Genomic DNA, 23,222 nt, shown 5'->3' with positions numbered 1-23,222 from the left:
GGAGTTGTGACTTGTGGTTTATAAGGAGAGTATGCCTACACATGTTCATTTTCCAGTATCTCTAATATCCAAGTTAAGCTAAACATAATGTTTGTTTTACCATCTTGGCCATTTATTTCTAGAATGTTTTGGTAGTTGTTTTACTTGTGTTGATGGGAATTACATGTGGATATTCCTTGAGATCAAACTGATCCTTAGTAGTATTCATATGATGTGTTTCCTTGTGTAGGCTAGACCTATTACATGTTTGATATAGATGATTTATGGTGAAGTATAGCATACATGTATACTACAGATTATAAATGGAGACCATTTAGGACATGCTTAAGCTACCTCATAAAGCATGTGGCATGTTCTCTTCAATTGAAATGTGTATGGTCTAATTAGGACCTTGCGTACTATATGTTTGGTAAATAAAATTTCTATGTGTTGAAAATATGAGTTTGTGTTGTCATAAATGTCAAACTTGTTACCATTGATGATAACTTTGGTCAAATAGTTAGAGTCTTGTTTTATGTTTTGGATAATTACACTATCATAGAATAAATTGTAGTGTCAAAGGCATTCTTATAATTTCATGTGGATGTGTGGATATTGATTAAAATAGTATTTTTGATTGTCTTATGAAATTTATGAAACTTTTGAGATGTATTATATGGTCAACAATTGAAGATGGCTAAAGGTGACTATTTTGCTGAACAATCTATTATAATAGGTATAGTTTTATGGTGTGCATGTGGCACATTGCTTCATCATTTCTTGCAGTTGTAATATAATGTTGGTGGATATAAATGATTGATATATCTCATTTTTAATGTTCTTGCTTATTTTACAATTGAAGTTGTGATGGTCCGAGTATTTGCTTGTAAAGTAACAGTGAGACAGTTTGATGCAATGGATTACATTCGTTTTCCATCAATTATTTGTGGTACAACTTATTGATTTGGATATGTTGGTGTTAGGCGATGCTATGTTGAGAATCTACAAAGTTTCTTGGTGGTCCACATCATCGTTTTAGTAATATAAGTTGGTTTTATTTAACTATCCTATCCTTTAGAACTGACCTATATAGTTTTGGTCTACGTAGTAGTGTGTAGACTTGTAGGAGTTTATCAAGGATGGATAAGTATGTATGCCAATATGGTTTGATCTTTCACACATATAAATATTCTTTTCAAATTTGTTTGGATATCCTTCTTGAACTGACTATTTGTATCCTACATGTTACATGTAATTAGGTTGACCTAATTGATGTTTTTTTGGTTGTGAATGGTATATAAAGATGGAATCCATTTGGAGGATGCATGATGTTGTGTAAGTGAGATGCGAAGTCGTGTATGGTGTATCTTGTGAGTGCAAAGGTTCTCAAATGTAATTAAGTAATAATGAAGTCAGTTCTAGATGTGTAATAACAATGAACTATAATCAACACTTTAGATGATGCATTCTTACACAGCTCAACTATATTGATTCAATATATTCATATGTATTGTATCTTGTTCTGAAGAAGTGATAGATTCATTATTTATGAGTCTATTGTATATTGTCCTAAGGTTGTGCACCTTAGTCTTGTGACTCTAAATTAAGAGTAGTGAGCTTTCATATCCTTGAGCCTACAACTTTGTAACATATTTTCATATAGTGGTATAGTTCTCACCATGGTTTTTCCCTTATTGGATTACATAAAATCTTGGTTTTCATGTGTGTTTTCTCTTTTATGTTTCAATTATTTACTTCTCTAAATAAGGTAATTGGAATGAATGGTTACTAAATGGTTAAACTAGTTAAGTATTAATACATGTTGATTCACCCCCTATCTCAACATCTAGAAGTGTTCAACTATTGATACTAGAGCAAGGTTCCTAAAAAAATAGTCAAATAGTTGAGGTAGATCCGAGATTTGAACACAATGTTTGAATGTAAAGATTTAGATGCTATATAACAACATGAATGGGATATTGATGTAATTGTAGATCTTCAAGGAGAATTATGATTTTATCTATCAGATGTAGAGGTTTATCAAAAAAGGTCCAAGAAAGAAGAATAACATATTATCTACCTTGAAGACTATTAGGAATTGCATGCAAAAAATATCAATTATATGCAAATAAAGATTAAACAGAGGAATGAAAAACATAGAAATAATAATAGAGATGAAACAATTTTAATGTGAATCACACAAACTCAGGCTATGCCAACCAAACAAAGAGTTCAATATTATTATCCAGTAAATCGAACCGATTACAACAAAAAATCCCTTGCAACTAAATACCACAGAAAAATGCTACAAAATTATCTATAGAAATACCTAACCCTTAGCCTTTTTATAAAGACTTATGTCAGTTACAAAATTAGGGTTACAACATGTTAGTCAATAGAAAAATAACACCCAACGCCTTTATAAAACAATAAGTTTTTTTGGCCTCATGGGGCGCTACTCCCCAACCTCGCCCTGTATCGCAATAGGGAGCGTGCCAAGGGTGCTACCCTTGGACCTCACAAGGGGCGATTCCCGTTGACCCCATCTTGGGGGTGCTACCCCCAAACCCCCATCAAAAATATGGGGGGAAACTATCCTAATAGTAGTAGGGAAAATTTAACCTTTGATTCTAATTAGGCTCCATATAACAACAAAGATAAATTGATGAAGGGAAAAAGACCATTGATCATCATGAAATAAAGAAAAATGACAAATCCAAACAATGTATCAAGATTGAAGAAGAGGTTATGTAGAGGAAATAGTTGAAAGAGGAAAAATAATAAACTAATAAGAACATGAAGCTCAAAGGTAGCAACGATATGCTGAATGAAATGCTAAGTGCTCAAAAACCATATAAACACAAACGTGAAATTGGATTTGATAAGGGAGAATATTGTAAAACACCTAGGAAAGATGATAAAGGAAAGAAAAAGGTCGAGGATGAACCTTAGAAGACAAATGAAGAGAAAAAGGGTTTCACATAGGTCTAGAACAAGAAAAACTTGAGCTAGCCTCTTCCTACTCAAGCTAGATACTCTCCATCTTTCAATGGTAGATGTATTACATGCAATAAATTTGGACATAGAGATAGTAAACGTAGAAGTTATATTAGATATCAACCATTTAATGGTCAATGTTATACTTACAGTAAATTTGCACATTAGAAAAATGCATGAGGAAGTAGAATGATCCATACATATGTGAATACAAACTATGATAGAAATGTTTAGTCTTTCAATGTATATTTTAATGTGTTCAACAAATATTAGTTCAAGGTTTTTGAGTGCGTATCTAATTTTAGAAGGAATGGAAGTGTTCTACAACAAGGTTCTACTTGTTATAATCATAAAAAATTAGGACACATTGCTATGTTTTGTAGAGGAAAGAATGAGAAGACCTCTCTTTTGAAAAAGAAGGTTGACATTCATGACATAAAGGAAAATATGTAGAAGAGATGGGTGAATAAATCTAATGAGAATATGGATGGCAAAATAGTGGATATAATAGTACCTACTAGTGCTGTAAATACTTCATTTGGAAGATAGATAATATACATTATCTAAGAGGGAACTTTCTGAAGATCTTAAGGACCCCCTTATTGTGCGGAAGTCGGATTTTCTTCAGCATAATAGATATTGTGAAGGTATTTCTAGAACATTCAAAATTTTTGTAGTGATCCATAAAGGTGTTTATGATCATTATTATAATAGAGTATCCAAATTTTGTATGTAACAGTCAAATGCATTTAAGGCAAAAACCTAAGTTGGTGGAGTTAACATATACATTTCTATTTTGAATTTATTTTTATTAGGTGTGATCTTACAAATTTGAGTTTTATTGTGTTCAAAGGAGATTTTTTTTGCTAAACTTAGTGACACTAAATTTTGAGGTACTATGCAAGTTTGTGTTTTTAGTTGAGTTTGATTAATCAATATGGCTATACCAATTGTTGTTAAGATGTATTTGAAACCATAAATGCAATTCAAACTCTATCCTTTTGTCGTGATGAAGAGACATAATTAAGGGGAATTTTCAAAGGTGTTGCTAGAGATTGTATACATGAAGGATGTTAGGGCTTACATCCATGAGCCCCTAATAGAGGCTAGTCATGTGAAGTTGAATGATTTGTGGAAAAATCTTGTGGAAGATGAATTGATGACATTCATACAACAATGTAAGCATATTCCAACATTTGGGTTGAACATTTGGAGGGAGATCCTTCGATTCAACTAAGAGCATGCATGGATTTGGATTATCTTGAATTGAACTCATGAAGATGTGATGTTTCTAGATCATGCATCGAAGATCATGAAGGATTCCATTAGGGCTTTGAGAAGGATCTGCATCTTTGGCACACTTCCCATTTTAAAATTTGGTGACGAATGATACTATGTGTGAGCTAACTAGTGCTAAGTCACAAAGATGAGCTATGACTATTGTGGACATCACTAATATATGTATCCACTATGTTACCAAGGGTTCGTCATACAAAATATACTAATAGAACCATGAGGGTTCAACCATCACCACTACTATACACTTTTCTTATTAGATGGTACTTGAAGGAGAGAAGTTCGAGTTGTGTGAACGTTTGAGGCTACAACTTTTGGATAATCTAGAGTGGACAAATAAAATAAAGTATGCATTCAAGTATGGGTCCTTGATCATATTCTAGTGTTTATATTCATGAATGAGCTCCTAGCTAAAAATAACATAACTGAAATAGTCAATTTTTGTTAGTTTTAAGAAAAACATGGATATAGATTAATGGATTTTTTTAATGTGTCAAGCAACACTCTTTGTGGGAATAAAAATGTTAAAAAAATACTTAAACAGTTTCACAAAATAAATTAAAATACCTATTTATAAAATCTTCACAATTAGCAACGAAAGCTTTAGAGAACTTGATGTATTTTATTAGCTAATAATTTTTTAATAATTTCAAATTTAAGTTGTGGAAAAAAATATTTAAACATGACCTTACTAGAATGTTTTAAGAAAATGAAAATAGCATTTGTTATTCTTGCTAGCCTAATTTCAAGGAAAACATATATTATTTGTTATTACAATTTTCATTAAAATAAAGGACATATGAACAACAATGATTATTATTTTTGTATTTTTAATCAAATATTTTTTATTTATTTTTATTGTTACTTTTTCTGAACATCAAAAAAATTCCACAAGTTTGATATGGTCAAAATAATATGATTGCTTTTACTATTTTTTTAAAATTATAAGTGACAATGTATAGTATAACATGACTTTCAAATATGAAAAAAATGCATTAATTTAAAATTTTGATATATTATTCATTATACATCAATTAGTAATCAAAAGATTATATATGTAAAAAATAAATTAAAATAAATTACTAAAATGATATTAAAGAATAACTTTATATTTGAAAATAATAAGAATTTCGTATGCAAACCATTTAAATGAAATTAAATTTAAATGAAATATAGTTTATCAATATTAAAAATAAATTTACCAACAATAACACTATACATATGATTTTTTAATTTTATGTATGTTTTTGCGACTCCCACTTAATTCCAAATTGATCTGAAATTATTTTTATCGGAGTGCCTAGCATTTGCCCGAACCTACTTCTCTTATTTCGACCTGAACTATTTCACTAAATTGCATGTCGCTTTTAAAGACTTGTGCGTACCTAGAACTACTGTTCCATTTATTTTTTTATCTGTGATTCCAATTTTTTTATGTAATATTTTATTCTACCAATGGCTTGGCATTTGGATCCAAATTCTGTCCAGAAATGTTAAAATCTTTTTCATTCAACTTAAAATATAAATCTATATCCAAATTTAAACATTAATATGGAGCTCGGGCAAAGAATAGAAAGTGCTGCGACCAACTGTTTATGAATCATGGACCACGGCTTCTCATTATCAGAGGTGTAAGCAATTCAAATACTAATATATTAATTTGCGTGAAACATAATCTTACTCTTAAACAATCGCTCAGTACAACGCGTTATTTATCTTTATGATAAGTGAAACTAGCATGAAGAAATTAATATATGATGTTCAGTTGCACTTCAACAGAGCTCTGCTAGGGTTCTTTCTCCAATCTTTCACTACCCTTATGTCGCTTTGAACTCTCGGTGAATGAAAGCTTTTATATTTCCATATTTATATTGGTATTACTTTTGCTTTATTTAATGGACCTTTATATGACCACAAATTATGTCAATCCAACAATTTGAATGCTTGGCAACTCTCAGTCGTGGCATATATGAAGAAGCATCTCTAAAAGTTTGTTTCCAAAGTATTTCATGAGGTATGTTTTTTAATCAATTTGTAAATGTGGCCCTTCCCATCTTGGAATTTAATAATGCATACGTCTCGCTAGAGCCTTTTGTGTCAATAGGAAGTTTTATCATGAGAACTAGAAAGCATGCTTTGTGAATGGGCTAACAAGCATTGCACCCTATATGGGGTAAGGCTTCATACTATGTAGAATCTTAACCAAAGTGTATTTCTTTTCCATTTAACATTTACTTAAACTTAAACCATTCAAATGCATATTATAAAGAAAATTAGACATTCTGAAAGAATTGAAAGTAAAACATGCATCATAATAATTTAGCACAAGGACACCGAGATTTTTACATGGAAAATCCAACAAGGGAAAAACCACAATGAGATCTATCTCACAATATAAATGAACAAGCATTAAAATGTTTATTTTAAGGCTCACTACCTAAGGAAGTTCACTACTCCTTGATGGACTTACTAAGCAAGATACAAAGATGTATGGACTTGCTAAAGAGGTTCACTATCTAGTAGTAGGATACATGAAGATTACAATGAAAACATGAATATGAACTTTAATAAATGATGCATCTGACATATTCAGATGTGGTAGTCCCCTTTTTGCACACTAACTCTATCTTGCACAATTGAAACATATCACAATTGATTTATTCTTCTCTTTATATCCTCCACAAAATCCTGAAACACTAACTAGGTTGGCTCCAAGATGACCTTTCAAATGAGACGTCTGATACAATATAGGTCAGCTTCAAGTTCATGAAGCATGAAGTAAAATGAAATGCAAATCAACCCAAGCTATCATTGCACCCAAGAAGGGACCGAGGCTATCAACCAAACATCAACAACACCACCAAAACTAGTAATTGTTAACCTTTGCACTACTAGGGAGAAACCAAAACAAATATGTGGACCAAGATGCACACAATTTAGACCATCCACAACATCCCTATAACCACTTCGTAAAATAATTGATAGTTAAGTGTAGGCGGAAGTAGAGCAACCTACTAAATTGATGAAAACATAGCATTCTAGACATACTATGACACTTCTGTTATGATTCCCAAAGATATTGAGAGGGGGGGGTGAATCAGTATCTTACCGGTTAGTGAATTTTTTGAACTTATTATATGAAAAGCATTCCAAAACAATGTATCGGTTAACCAAAATTAATGCTGGGAAATAAGAACAATAAGCACAACATGAAAGACACACCATAACACAATATTTTTAACGAGGAAACCTAGTGTGGGAAAAACCTCAGTGGGATTTGTGACCCACAATATTCGTTTGCTGGCCAATAAGAGAATATTACTATTACAATAGGGGCCTACACATGCAGGAAGGGCAAGTGCCTAGAGCTCACTACTCAGTTACAAAGGAAGTCTCACTAACTTACAAAAATGGATTATACAAATCCAATGTCATGTACTAATTTGCCTTAGAATTCACACATTCAGTCTACAATAATCTAACCATACATCCCTTTAAATTATCTACAAGATCTCATACTTATATGAGTCATATTACAATCCACCATGTCGGCTTACAAAAAGATTTTACAATTAAATACAAAATATAATTAAACAAAAATCATGTTGGCCAGGGTTTTAGTAATCTTATCGGTGCCGGTGAACTATATGTTGGTGTAGAGTCTGTCGATGTCATATGATTTTAAGGTTGCCATCAATGACAATACCTTCAATCACCTACAATTTCTCATTGGAGTGTGCATTTGCCAACAATCTCCCCCTTTGACATTGATGGCAACACTCATGAGAAAAATACAAAATGTATCCAAAAAAAATGTTGTCAAAAAGGAATCTGCCAAAACGTCTTATCAAAATTGTGTTATCAAAAACATGTGCTCCCCTTGAGCTAATGATCTCTTCTGTAAGTTATTTTTCTCAGTTCTACTACTCCCCCTTTGACATCAATGACAAAGGTTGTCAAAATTTGAACTAAGTGTAGTTTCCGCTTTAACCTTGTAACTGGTTGGTTACAATCTAGAATACGTCTGCTAATACCAAATTTAGGCTCTGAGTAAACTTGTTGCTATCCTTTAATGTGGCCTCTATTCTCTGAATTGTATCAGTGAGGTGATGCATTTTCTCTTCCGGTGTATTTTGTCCCTGAATAAGTGCCTTTGAGATCTCTTTCTTCAAAGAGATGAGATTATCCAATTTAGGATTGAGTCTATATTTGAGTTCCTTTTGCTTTTCTTTTTATTCTTTCCTTCTCTTTCTCCAGTTTTTCAAGTTTCTCCTCAAATCCTACTATCTCCTATTCCATAATTGAAATAGGTTCAGATGAACTAATGATATTGTCAGCTATATCATCAATCTCTTTTTGCACTTTGTTGATTTCTTTGTCAATATCTACTATTAGAAGATTAGTCTTCCAGGTGTCTTGGTATTGTTCCTTAAATTCCATTATTGATGTGCTCAGTGCCGGTAAGAGGGTATCAATGTGTTCTATGCACTTCTTTAATGCTTCATCAAATAATTTATGTTTTTTCTTATCCATTTTCTCTTTAAATGTCTCTTCATTTATTTGATCCACAGTTAGTATATTGTTGGTTATGTATTTAGACAACATGTCTAACTGACTCAAAGAATCTTTATTATCTACATTGCACTTGGGTGCAATCAATTTAAGAATGGGGATGGTGTCATCTATAGTCATATATGGTAATACATTGCACTCTGTTATCTTTTAATGGAATCCAAAACTACCTCAATTACATTTGTTGGTCTGGATTTAGTCATTGATGTGTCGGATGTCTACCCAACTAACTTCACAATCTCCATGCTACTGGTTGTAGTAACAATTTTGCTTGTTTCAACCTTTGGTAGGTCAGTTTGTGTTTACATTTCTATCAGTAAAGGTTTAGGATTCTCAGTTGTTGTTGGTGGTGTATGTCAAAAATGTTGTGTCAACCTGTAGGAGGATAAAACAATTCAAACACACACATGAAACATTGCATTAGAGGTTAGAAATCAATCAAAACAAGTTAATAGATCTAAACTCCTAAAATCGTTCCATGTTCCTCTATCTCCAAGGATCTTCAAGATTCAAGGTGGGTCTCAGCTTGGAAGAGCACTTGATTCTTTAAGATGACAACCTAAAGAATGAGATTTAAATGATTCTAAGATCTAAATGGAATGCAACCAAGATCCTAGTGATGATTTGATATGAAACTAGATGATGATGACATGCAAGATATTGATATGAAGCTTAAACTAGTATGAAAATGATACTAAGATGAAGCTAACATGATATGAGATTAACATGATGTATCTAAGATTATAAGGCTATCAAAATGATCTAACATGCTATTATATCAAAGAGAGATAATATGCTTAATGTTATGAGACTATAAGTTTGATGCACAAAGGCTTGATTTGTTTGAAGAAGGAATGGGCTCTATTTATAGGGTAAATAGGGGAATGGATGGTCAAGATTGGTTAATCTTATCAAGGGCCAGGATTGAAAGTTAATCAATCCATGTTCACAATTCTCACCAATGAAATGGTGACAATTGTCACCAAGAGACTGCTTGAGAGGAGATGTAAGAAGCATTAAATGCTTGAGAAGACCTCATGGTTACCTTAGAAGGTAAGGGTTAAGGTTAGGTTAGGGTTATCCAATGGATAAAGGTTTTACCCAAAGGATAAACTCTTGTGCAAGGGCTAAAGGGATAATCATGGTAAAAGAAATGAATGCTTGATGAGACCCCTAGGTTAGATGAAGGTTGAGTTAGGCAAAAATTCTCTAACCATGCCACTAAGGGTTAGTTAACCATTAATGGTTTGAAGACTTTGGGGACAAATTTGTAAGAGTCCTTCCAAATTTGCAGGTAATCAACAAGTTATCTTGTTGAATGGATAAAGGATTTATTGCTTTTGGAAGACTTTCTTCCAAATTTGAGAAGTGACATCCTCAAATTTAGGGAAGAGGAATGATTGAAGGGTTTAGGCTAATTGATTAGGATCAGCTAGGTTCTAGAAGAATTTAGGAAGGGTATTTAGGAGGCAAGTGGGAGATGTAGGTGAATGCAAGTGGGTGGGGAAAATAGAATTTAATTAAAATTAAATTAATTTATTTCAATTGTGGTTGCAACTTGCATTTGTAGGATTTTGCAAGTGGGGGGATTTAATTAAATGGGATAGAAGGGGGATTTAATTAAATGTAAATTTAATTAAATGGATTAGATAGAAGAAGGCTTTATTAATTAAATGTTAATTTAATTAATAGGTGATGAGGAGAATAAGGATATTAATTAAATATTAATTTAATTAATTGGAAGAATTAAGAATAATTAAATGAATAAAATTCACTTAATTCATTGTGCAACTTTTAGGTGTCTACAGGTGGCACTATCTCTGTATGAACCTATGACTCTGGCTGTTTCTCTGCTTTTGTCTCTGTCGATTTTACTGTACTCTCTTCTGTCGATTTTTTGGATTTTTTCTCAATGTTATCCACTACCAGTTTCTCAGTCTCTATTGGTTTTTTAATGTTTGCATCAATGGTGTCAGTCACCATTCCAATCTCAATATGTTCCATTGTTTGTTTTGCATGTGTCTTTACCTCAATACTTTTAGCTGGTGGCTCAGTAGCCAAATCTTTCTTCTCACCAGTGGTCTCCTTGTCAACCATAATATTGACCTCCTGAGTGTCTATGTTCATGGTATACAAAATTTCAGACTCAGGATTTGTATCCTCATGTGGAGTCTCCATATTCTTAGTAGCCGATAAACTATTAGTTACTACTGGTGGAGTGACTGAAGGTGGTGGCAAATTGTCTATCACTTTTATATTTGGTGGTCCACCTATTTTGCCTTTTCCTTTGTCCTTATCCTTTTGGTATACCTTAAAGGGTTTTGGTCTTTTTAGTTCTTCTTGTTTTTCTTTCTCCACAAAGAAGATGTCCCATTTATCAGTTGTTTCTTCAGAGATTTCATTTACTCCACTGTCCATTAGACTTACATGTCGGTGACCACTAGAAAAGACTGTCCTGTTTGCTTCACTGATTAGTTAATCAATTTCCTCAACTGATTTCACTAGATGAACAACTAGCAATTTCTCAACCTTGATTTTCTTGTCTAGTTCCATAATGGCTAATCTTTTAGCATCAAGCTGCCTATATAGATGACTAGGCAAATCATCTACAACCTCTATCAAAACTTTCTTATAAATATCTAGGTGTCTGATGATGATATTTTCTATGCTTTCTTTCTCCTCATTTGTAAAAGTATCATACAATTTACTTACATTTGATAAGTTTCCATCATTTTTTATTTCATTCAATAGGTTTTCAAAAGGAGGAATAACCTGTTTTTGCTTTTTCTTTCTAGGGGTCATCTTTTCAGCTAGGGGCCTTACTACCTATTGTTTCTTTCTTGTCTTTTTGGGTGTAGGAGAGGGTGCCTGTGAGGGTTTTGTTTTCCTTTCTACCTTTTTGAAATCAGTCGATATCTCACTGTCAGAAGAAGCTGCAACTGGTGAAAGATGTGCTTCCGGTTGAAGTCCTTCTAGTTCACTTTCCTTAATACCAATTTTCTTTAATACATCTTCTTTTATTACTTTTGCCTTTCTAGTTCTCTTCCTTACTATCTGTTCAGTTTTCTTAACTCTTTTCTAGGATTGAATGCCACTTTCAATTGTTTCAACATTTCCAAAAAAATTTTCAATTGGTTCCTTAGGTTCTTCTAAGAGGGCTTTTGTATAAGTTTCAATTATATTATCATATGTCTCATATCCCATTTCGGTAACGCAGATAGTCCTAGGGACAACTGCCTCCATCCAGATTTTATCTTTCTTAATTACAGAGCATATCTCTTTTTGATATTTAACAAAAATTTCTTGAGATAGCTATTTGGGACCATTTGTAGACATTGAATGATAGAGATTCCATAGCCAAAATTGCAAAACTTGAGAGCTTTTGGGTTAGGTATGAAAATCTAAAAATGGAAGAAAATGAAAGGATTTCTACTTTAATGGAAAGAGTTAATGAAATTGTTTTGAGTATTGAATGTTGTGGAGGAACCTTAAGTGAAGATGAAATTATTACAAAACTTTTAAGAGGATTTCCACCGGCATGCAAAATAAAAGTTACTGCTATAAATGAGTTAAGAACAATGCCTAATACATCAGTAACTAGAGATACACTGATTGGAAAACTTTTAGCTTTTTAAATTGAGAAATTTGGTCCTGTTGCTACTATAAAGATAGATTTATCTTTTAAGGCATCAACATCATCTACATCATCATCATTTGACAAGTTTGATTGGAAAGCCTTTTATGCAAGAGAACTTGAAGAAAGCAGGAGAGAAAATGAAGAACTTGAAGAACTTGAAGCACTATTTGCAAGGGAAATGCCTAAAGGTCCAGGTGGAAGTAAGTATGAAGGTAAAGCACCCTTTAAATGTTTTAACTATAACAAGTATGGTCATAGAGAAAATTAGTGTAGATCTAGAAATTATCAGAACACTAATACACCCACCAGTCAATGTTCTAAATGCAACAAAGCTGGTCATAATTCAAAAAATTGCAGAATGAATGTAAGATATTATGTTTGTGGAAGATTTGGACATCGATCCAATCAATGCAGAACACATACTCGCATAGGATATGGGAAAGCTATTCAGAAAAACAATCTGACTTGTTATTCTTGTAACAATATTGGACACATTGCAAAATTTTGTAGAAGTAAGGCATCACCTACAAACAACAAAGGACCCAACTTTAAAGGAAAAGAAAAGGTTGAAGAGGTAAAGCAAAAATTTTCAAAACAATGGATTAGAAAGTCAGATCAAAATGTTGATGGGAATTGTTGGTGTAAATAAATATTCATTTTGGATATTATTACACTTACTTAAGTTAACTTAGGATAACGCATCTCTTCGTAGTTTGGATTTGAGACACTTAGGGAAGTGTGCACATAGGGATAGAGCTTGTAGGAGAAATTCCACCTTTTGTGGTCTTATTTTGCTGTTACACTCCACATTCGGTGGGTCATCCACCTCTTGTAGAATATTATATTATTTCTCCTATCTACCCCTAGTATTTCTTACCAACCCTTGTTTCTCATTGAGCCACATGTCATATTTGTGTGCTCATACATCCATATGGCCTTGCCTATATAAGTAGGCCTATATTCATTATACTGGTTAATCCAGTTGATCATTTTGCATATTCATGAGAATATAGTTTGTTCTTGTCATTCTATTGTCTCTTTTTATGGTTTTCATTGTTCCCTTGATCTTGGCAAAATCTTACATGGTATCAGAGCTATTGGGGCTTCATTGATCAGTTTTTGGAGACATCGTGGAAGGCTTCTATTTTCAGATTTAAGGATCTTCATTTTTTGGGGACGTCATACAACAATTTGGACATCACCGTTGAATTTGGGAGGTTGTTTCCATAAATTTTGACTATAAAGTTGACCTATTTGGGTGAGAAATTTTTTTTCCCCATTTTGGCTATTATCGTACAGATTTTGAAATTTTTTTTCAAAAATTTATTTTTCAAAAAAAAAATAAAAAAATAAAAAAGCGATTAAAAAAAAATCAAATTTTTTTTTTTTTTTTTGCGTTGTGTTTGGGGGTCCGCAGACCACCCCGTACCCACAGTATGCATGTTGCAGGTTGTACCACGCTACAGATAGTATTGCAGCGGGTACCACCTGCCGCCACCGCCGCTCGAGTAGGTCCTCACCGGTCTCTGCCTTCCGCAGGTCCCAGCTGGTCTCCGCCTTTCGTAGGCTACCGACAACACTTGTCCATGTCACCTCTGGCTACTACCTCCTCTCCGATGACCGTCTTCCTAATGCCACCGGCCAAAGATCTTCGACGAACGCCTAGCCTCCGACCCTTCCACGCGGAGCCGAGTTGGCTACCAGGACCCCACCACGCGGCTCACACACAGCAGTCCGTATGCCACATCACCCACCACATAGTGCCACATCAGATCTGTGTGCCTTGTCAGTTTGTAATGCACAGTCACCTGCACAGTCATCTACCCAGTCACCAGTCCATATAGTACAGACACCCAGTCAGCAGGGAGGCGAAGTTTTCATGACAGTCATATGACCGTCAAATTTAACATAGTGAATTGCTAATGTCAGCACCACATCAGCAGCTTTTTGAAAATTTTCTGACCCCTCTCCATTGAGCTTTTCAGTTTTGTAGTCCAACTTTGAAAGGCCATATCTTGCTCATTTTTTCTCCTTTATTGGTGCAATTCTTTTTGAAATGGGCTAAAATTTCATGATCTTCGTAGTGGTGTGGTTATTTTTTGATTTTGGTGCACAAATTTTTTAGAATTTTTGGATTCTCTCAGCTATACCTATCCAATCCTCAATTCTGCAACTTGAAAAGCCTCGTTTGAGCTCATACGACCTCCTTTTCAAGTGCCATTTTTTTTTTAAAGTGCTTATTTTTTTTCTACTTTCATAATCTATGATTAGATTTCAGAGATTTTGAGTGGAAATTGTACTTTTAGATATTGGTCTTATTTGGCCTATTAGGTACTTGTAAATTGCTTGGATCTTAGTTAGATCTCTTGCATTATCAGTTTGAGTCTCTTTTGGCCTTATTGAGGTAGTTGTAAAATTGTAATCAGAAGTCCACTTTGCCATTTTTTGCAAGTGGCCAATTGTATACGCACTACTTATAAAGTGCCAAAATCATCATATTTGGGGGGGGTTCTTTAATTGAGTGAATTTGGGGGGTTGTCTTGTGTGATTCTGCCTCTATTTGTGCTCTTTCCATTTTTGTTGCAATGAGTCCTAATAAATTTCCACCTTTAACTCTACATAATTATGCATCATGGAAAATTAAAGTATGGAGTAAATTAATGGAAAAGGGTCTCACACACTACATAGATGGAACAATAATAGCACCACCTGATCCTAAGGATGATCCAAATGCTCAATTAGAATGGCTCACAAAGAATTGCATGGCTCTTAGAACCTTACGCAAGTATGTATCAGATGACCTCATTTTTCACATTGAGAAGTGTAAAACAATCAAAGAGGCTTGGGATATGTTTCAGAAATTGTATAGACAAGTTGATGAAATCAAAGGCTATCAAATTAACAATGAGCTCACCAACTTGGATCCCAAGAGTTTTGATACAATCCAAGATTATGTCACCAAAGCAAATGAGCTAAGAGCAAAGCTTAAGGATTGTGGAATTGACAAAAAGGATGCTCAGTTGATATTCAACTTGTTGGACAAGCTTGCACCAGAATATGCAGCATTTGTATCTAGCTTCCAAACTCATTTTTTGACAGTGGGGAGTTCTTATGTTATGCCTTCATTTGATGCTTTCACAAAAATGTTAATATTGGAACAATCTAAGTTGTTGAACATGGGGTTTCTCAAGTCTTCAAAATCCAAGGCTTTGGTGGCTAATCAAGGGAATCAAGGAAGTCAAGGCAAAGATTCCAACAAGAAGAAAAAGCACTCTAAGTCTAAGCCACACCAAGAAAAAGGACAATCATCGTCTCCATCACAAGGCGATTTTTCATCCTCCTCCAAGAAGGGGACACCACCTAAGAAGGATAAACCAACTTGTGCATATTGCATGAAGTATGGTCATGATGAGCTTCGATGCCATGCAAAACAAGTTGATGAGTTAACCAATCTTCTCAAGAAAAACAACATCAACTTGCCATCCACCTACATAAAGAAGGATTCATCTCCTTCCTCTTCCTCACAGTCTAAGGGAAAAGGGCAAGCATTTGTGGCTACAACAGGTTCTTCACAGCATTGGATACTTGACTTGGGTGCCTCATATCACATGGGTTCTACAAAGGAGAAGTTTTCTTCATTGGAGCCATCTAAGGTACCTCACATTTACATAGGTGATGATACACAAGTAGAGGTTGAAGGGAAAGGTTCAGTTGACATGGATGATGGAACATTTGAGAATGTTCTCTATGTTCCTAACTTGTCTACCAATCTTCTCTCCATCTACCAAATCACTCACTATGGGAATGGGAAAAAGGCTGAGTTTACACCAGATTCAGTTATGGTAAAGGAACTTGATGATGATGCCTTGGTAGCAGTGGGACAAGTCAATGACAACTCAAGGCTTTATTCATTTTCCCACTTTGTGCCAAGTTCACCTTCTAGGGCCTTGCTTACTCATTCAAATTCAGAAAGTAAGTTATGGCATGAGCGGTTTGGTCATCTCAACTACCGCTATCTTTAGCAACTTAGCACTAAAGACATGGTCACAGGTCTACCTCAAATTAGTTTTTCAAAGGGTGTATGTTTAGGTTGTTCCATGGGCAAGCATCCCGAAGAGAAGTTTGATAAAGGGAAAACTTGGAGAGCTTTGGAAGTTCTTCAACTTGTTCACAGCGATGTAACAGGTCCATTTCTAGCACCTTCATTTAGTAAGGCCCACTATGTTCTCACCTTCATTGATGACTACTCCTGCTTCACTTGGGTCTACTTTCTCATTCATAAGAATGAAGTATTTGACAAATTTCAGGAATTCAAGACTCGTGTGGAGAAGCAATCAGGGAAAGTGGTCAAGATTCTTCGTACAGATAATGGAAGGGAATATGTGAACAAGAGACTTGAGGATTTTTGTACATTTGAGGGGATTGATCTTCAGCATTCTGTCACTGTTAGTGAACAGATTTGTCTTCTCAAAATACCTACACAAAATGACTCCTAAAAACCCAAGGCTGAAAGACAAACTTTGAACACAACAGTTGAGTCACTTGCCACAATTATATACAAGTGCTCTCTGCTTATTTTCCAAGGCGCAGCTACCTTTGAATGATTTGCAAAAAATCAAATAACTTGCTATGCCTTTAACCCGAAGACAAAGAAGGTAAACTAACATTCATCCATTAACATGAGATGAATGTGATTACAGGTGTAATGAGTTTAAAGAAAACTAAATGAGAGGCACAAAGGCCATTTATCTAATCTTCCAACTTCAAGGAAACAAAAGAAAGATTGACATTTCATTTTGGATATATGAGTAATTAAAATTCAAAGATTTTGACAAATACATACGCATTTCAAATGAACAGGACAGAGTCTGAAATGATTGGGACAACTCAAAGATCATCTCCAATCAAAGAAAACATACTTAAACTCAAAGATTTAACATAAGTTTTCTTCTTTTTACAAAATGCCAAAAACATGGCTCAAAGACCATTCAATCCTACAGACAATCTCCTCTTCCCTTTCCTTTGGCTACTATCCCTCTTTTCCTCTCGGTGAGACACTTTTAGTTACCAAAAACTAAATCCTGGCATATCATATGTTGAGAGCTGGATATAAATAACTGTCTTCATTCCTTCCACACTTTCTTGGCTTCAATCTAATATTCAATCATAATGTTTTAATCTGAAAACATTATAACTCAAAATACATGATATTTATGAATTAACTATGGCCTCCACCGTTACAAATATAAGTCGTGCTTAGTTAATATTTGAAAATAGTAAACTTGGTTGCTGTTGGTCACTTTGGATAGACCCGCGCTCAGTTAACCATATCTTTTGATGGATACATAGTTAAGTTAATCACTCTAATGAAAACATGCACAACTTGTCTATGCACAACATATCAAAAAATGAGAAAAATCCAACAGTGGAATCAAAAGATATGCCCCCCGCAACATGATGGTTTTTCTGTCACAAAAATCAGAACATGTTCTTTGTTCTACACTTGTATTTTGTTAAGTGTATCTTGCAGACCAGATTGAATTTCCATAATTCCTTTGGTCAAAACTTGTGAAAATAGGTTTCATAAAACACATCTGAAATCCAACTTGATCCAATGATTGAAGTGAGAGATATACCCCTTGCACAGAGACTGATTTTTCTATCTCAGAAAATTTGTATTTACAGGCTACATTGAAATTTATAAACATTCTTCATGCTAATTCTTTCACAATCCTCTCAGAAAAATAATCAATTGCTACCTAAGTAAATGGTGAATCAAATTCCTCTTCCAAACTTTTGTTGGTTGACCAAATTTATCCACTGATTGCTTTGTCTCTCCATTTTGGTTGTGCATTGAACCTTTGAAATTCATTGAACATGTTGAACATTCCTAAACTGCTTGAACTTTTGGAACCTGCTAAACTACTTTGAACCTAATTGAACTGAATGAACTATTTGAACTTCCCTGAACTATTTGAATAGTATATGACATATCACTTGCACAACACTTAAGTGAATGTTAGCCCGAAAATGTCTTAGACACAACTTAGGACCTACGGTACCTAAATGAACACTACGAACTCTATTCAAGATGGTTCAAGGGGTTCAAGAGGTTCAACAGACCATTGAACCTTAATGTTAAGGATCTAAAAAAATGATTTAAGGGATTGAACCAACAAATTTTCAACAAGACAAATACTCAACTAAATTTTTTGCAAGGAGACTCACTCTTGTTATGAGGGACGAATGACAAGGTAACAGTCACATACACTCCACAGCAGAATGGGGTTGCAGAATGCAAGAATAGAACTCTCAAAGAAATGGCTAACTGTATGATACATGCACGTTCTCTTGATCTCTCCTTTTGGGCAGAGGCTATTAGTTGTGCCACACACATCCAGAATCGGGTTCCTCACAAAGCTTTGCAAGGTATTAATCCTTTTGAAGCTTGGGCTGGTAGGAAACCAAATGTGAGATATTTCAAAGTCTTTGGGTGTCCAGCATGGGCTCACATACCTCTACAGAAACGCAAGGCATTGGAACCACAGAGTCAACCTTGAATATTTGTTGGATATCCTGAGGGTATTAAGGCATATAGATTGATGGATCCATAGACACATGAGGTGTTCATTGAGAGGAGTGTTCACTTTGAGGAAAGCTCTCCTAGCTTAGCCTCTCTACCTCCTCCACCTTCCTCCATTGTGGATAGTGATGTTAGTGATTTAGATGATGAGACTCCTTCAACTCCAACTCATAGGGTTACACCTCCATAGTGTCCACTTACATTTGAGGAGCCTCATTCTCCACCTCCACCTAGACCTCGTTGGGCTCAACAAACACTTGAGTCTGTGGGTTCTCTTGTTGGTGATCCTTCAAATACATGGACAACTCGATCACAACATCAGGATCTTCCACATGCATTCATTGCAACCACTTTCGATCCACAGACATTTAGGGAAGCATCAGGGGTTCCTAAGTGGGACCAAGCTATGGAGGAAGAGTATAGTTCCTTGATGAGGAACAACCCATGGGATCTAGTCCATCTCCCTAAGGGGAGAAAGATGGTTTGATGTAAGTGGATCTATCAGACCAAGTTTGTAGCGGATGGTAGTGTGGATAAGTATAAGGCTTGGATTGCTGCAAAAGGTTTCTTGCAAGTTGTAGGTGTTGACTATACTAAGACCTTTGCACCCATAGCCAAGATGAACTCCATTCATTTGACACTTGCTATTGCTGCAGCTCATGGTTGGGCTATACATCAGATGGATGTGAAGAGTGCTTTTCTTCACGGTGATCTTGATGAGGAGATTTATATGGAGTAGCCATAGGGTTTCATCCAGGATACTTCCTTTGTTTGCAGACTAAGGAAATCTCTCTATGGCCTTAAGCAGCCCCCCAAGGCTTGGTATGCCAAGATGGATTCCTTTCTTCTCTCCATAGGGTTCACTAGGTGTCATTTAGATTTGAATGTCTACATTTTGCCACAGGATGACTCTCACTCGATACTTCTGCTCTATGTTGATGACTTGATCATTACAAGGAGTACTTCATCCATCATTAGCAGGGTCAAATCTGCTTTGCATGACAGATTTGCTATGACTGACTTGGGTCTTTTGCACTACTTTCTCAGGATAGAGATTTCACAGTCACCTTCTAGGATTACACTATTGTAGTCCAAGTATGCTCTTGATCTACTTGCACGCTTTCATATGGCTGATTGTAAGCCTACTCTGACTCCCTTTCTTTCAGGAGTCAAGCTTGAGGCTTAGTGTTCTTCTCCACCAGTTGATGCCACTTTGTATCATTAGCTTGTGGGTAGTCTCATCTACTTGACTCATACACGCCCTGATATTTCATTTGCAGTTGGCATGGTTTCCCGCTTCATGCAGGAACCACATGAGCTTCATTGGAAAGCCGCCAAATGCATCCTTCATTACATCCAGGGTACACATCACTATGGGATTCACTATGCAGTAGGCACAAGACTTTGCTTGGTTGGTTACACAAACTCCGATTGGGCTAGCGATCTTGATGATCATAATTCTACTTCCGGTTACAGTTTTCACCTTGGTTTAGGCCCCATTTGTTGGTAGAGCAAGAAGCAACATGCTATTTCTCTCTCTTGGACTGAGGCTGAGTATCGAGGCATTGTTAATGCAGCAACTGAGACCATTTGGCTCTAGCAGATTCTCACAGAGTTTGGATTCACCACTCCACGGCTGACAGTTCTACATTGTGACAATCAAAGTGCTATTGCAATCTCAAAGAACCCAGTCGAGCACCAGCAGACCAAACAGATCGAGATTCATATGCACTATATCTGAGAGCTCATCCAGGAGCAGGTCATTGATTTGCAGTATTGTCCTACAGCAAAGCAGGTTGCTGACATATTCACCAAACCTTTCACCGAGAGTAAGTTCCACTAGTTGTGAGCTCTCTTGGGGGTGCAGGATGTGTCATTATGGGGGGTCAGCTGACTTCTCCTTCCTCTCTTATCGGGGGGGACTTTTTCCTCTTTGAGGTTTTGTCCTTCTTCTTTGAGAGTCTTTTGTACATTCATCTCTCTTTTGGGGGGGAGTTTTTTTCCCACTGGGTTTTCTCCTTTTCTCCATTTGTGAGAGATTGCATTGCATTGTTTTGCTTGCATTTTCATATTGTACATGGGTACCTATCATGGCCTAGTAGCTAGGACCCATCTTGCATTGTTGACTTGAGTCTTCATTCCCCTAAGTTGCACTTAAGGGGGGGTGTTGGTGTAAATAAATATTCATTTTGGATATTATTACACTTACTTAAGTTAACTTGGGATAATGCATCTCTTCGTAGTTTGTATTTGAGACACTTAGGGAAGTGTGAACATAGGGATAGAGCTTGTAGGAGAAATTCTACCTTTTGTGGTCTTATTTTGCTATTACACTCCATATTCGGTGGGTCATCCACCTCTTGTGGAATATTATATTATTTCTCCTACCTACCCCTAGTATTTCTTACCTACCCTTGTTTCTCATTGAGCCACATGTCATATTTGTGTGCTCATACATCCATATGGCCTTGCCTATATAAGCAGGCCTATATTCATTGTATTGGTTAATCCAGTTGATCATTTTGCATATTGATGAGAATACAATTTGTTCTTGTCATTCTATTGTCTCTTTTTATGCTTTTCATTGTGCCCTTGATCTTGGTAAAATCCTACAGGAATACTCCTGCACTGGCAGAACAAAGTATCACTCCACCAGTAGGAGATTCTTCATCTAACTAAAGAAATATCCCTTGGGGGTATGACAACAAAATGAAAAACATGCTAGTTTACCCTTGGTTGATGGTGAGAAGTTGAATTACTTCTTTACCAGCAGATGAGTAAAGTTTGACTTAACTGGTAGGCATTAAATATGGTAGTTGAAGGTGATAACACTATAAAACAAGTGTTTTGGTTCTCTTTTATTCACCAAATATTCAAATCTTCAGAGAGCACAAAAATCTCGAGCGAAGGCATCTTTAGCGAAAAGTGAAGCAATTCATTCAAGCATTCATCCTAAAGGTAGATTAAGGTATTTATAACAATGGATTCCTCCTCTATACCTACATTTATTGCAAACCCTACTCTGATTGAAGTTATCAAGTGCCCTAGACCCATGTTCAAACTTCTTCCTGAATTTACAAAGAAAGATAATACCCTAGGAGCATTTTCAAAAATACCTAAGGGGGTAGTTTTTGCAGAAGATCCTAGAATTTATATACATTGTCGTATTGAGGAGCTAGGAGATGATGAAATCAAGAACATGTATAGGACTGTAATTTGTGATGTAAATGGTAATATTAAACTGGAACACAAGGTAGTAGAAACCCTAGGTTTTGTGGACATTCTTAGCATCCCTAATTTTCAGAAAGATGTGATAAGGATAGTCCTAAGAAGAGTCCATGGCAAATTCTTTTGGTTGGATTCCATCCATAAGATCACATAAAAATTGGTTAGGGTGATAATAGGGTTACCTTCCACTAGTAGCAGACCTAGTAGAACTAAAAAGGTCTCAAACGACATTGTGATTAACTTAACTGGTGGAACATTTGACAAAAGATCCCTAAGAGTCAATGATGTGAAGGAAATCAATGTTAGATTTGTTAGTATGATTCTTGGTTATAAGGCTACACATGCAAATAGATTAAACTCAGTATCCAGCTTATGTATTAAAAGTGGAGATGACATGGTGAATGACAATGCAAGAATTGATGTGTGTGAATGGCTTAAAGATGAATTGATAGACAACCTGAAGAAAATCAAAGGTGATAAGAAGGGAACTTTCAGATTTGGCAACTTGTATGTATGCTTAATGCTATACATTACCAAGGAAGTACCCAGTATTGGTAAGAAAGACTTTGGTTTTGATATACTGGTAGGAATGCAATTGTTAGACAGTTATCAGCATCCCAGACACCCCAACAGAATGGAATTGTAGAAAGGAAAAATAGAACTATCTTGGATGCAGCTAGAAGTATGTTATCAAAAGAAAATCTACCACATGTATAATGGAGAGAGGTAGTAAGCACAACAGTCTACACATTTAACAAAGTTCACATCAAAGGTGAAACTGGTAAGACCCCTCATGAACTATGGTTTGGCATTACTCCTACTCTTAAATATTTCAGAATATTTGCAAGTAAATTATATATTAGAAGAGATGAGTATATTGGCAAATTTGATCCTAGAAGTGATGAAGAAATATTTCATGGTTATGCATCT

Source organism: Cryptomeria japonica, chromosome 7 (assembly GCF_030272615.1).
Source record: "Cryptomeria japonica chromosome 7, Sugi_1.0, whole genome shotgun sequence".
NCBI lineage: Eukaryota > Viridiplantae > Streptophyta > Pinopsida > Cupressales > Cupressaceae > Cryptomeria > Cryptomeria japonica.
Note: the sequence above shows the minus strand (reverse complement) of the source record.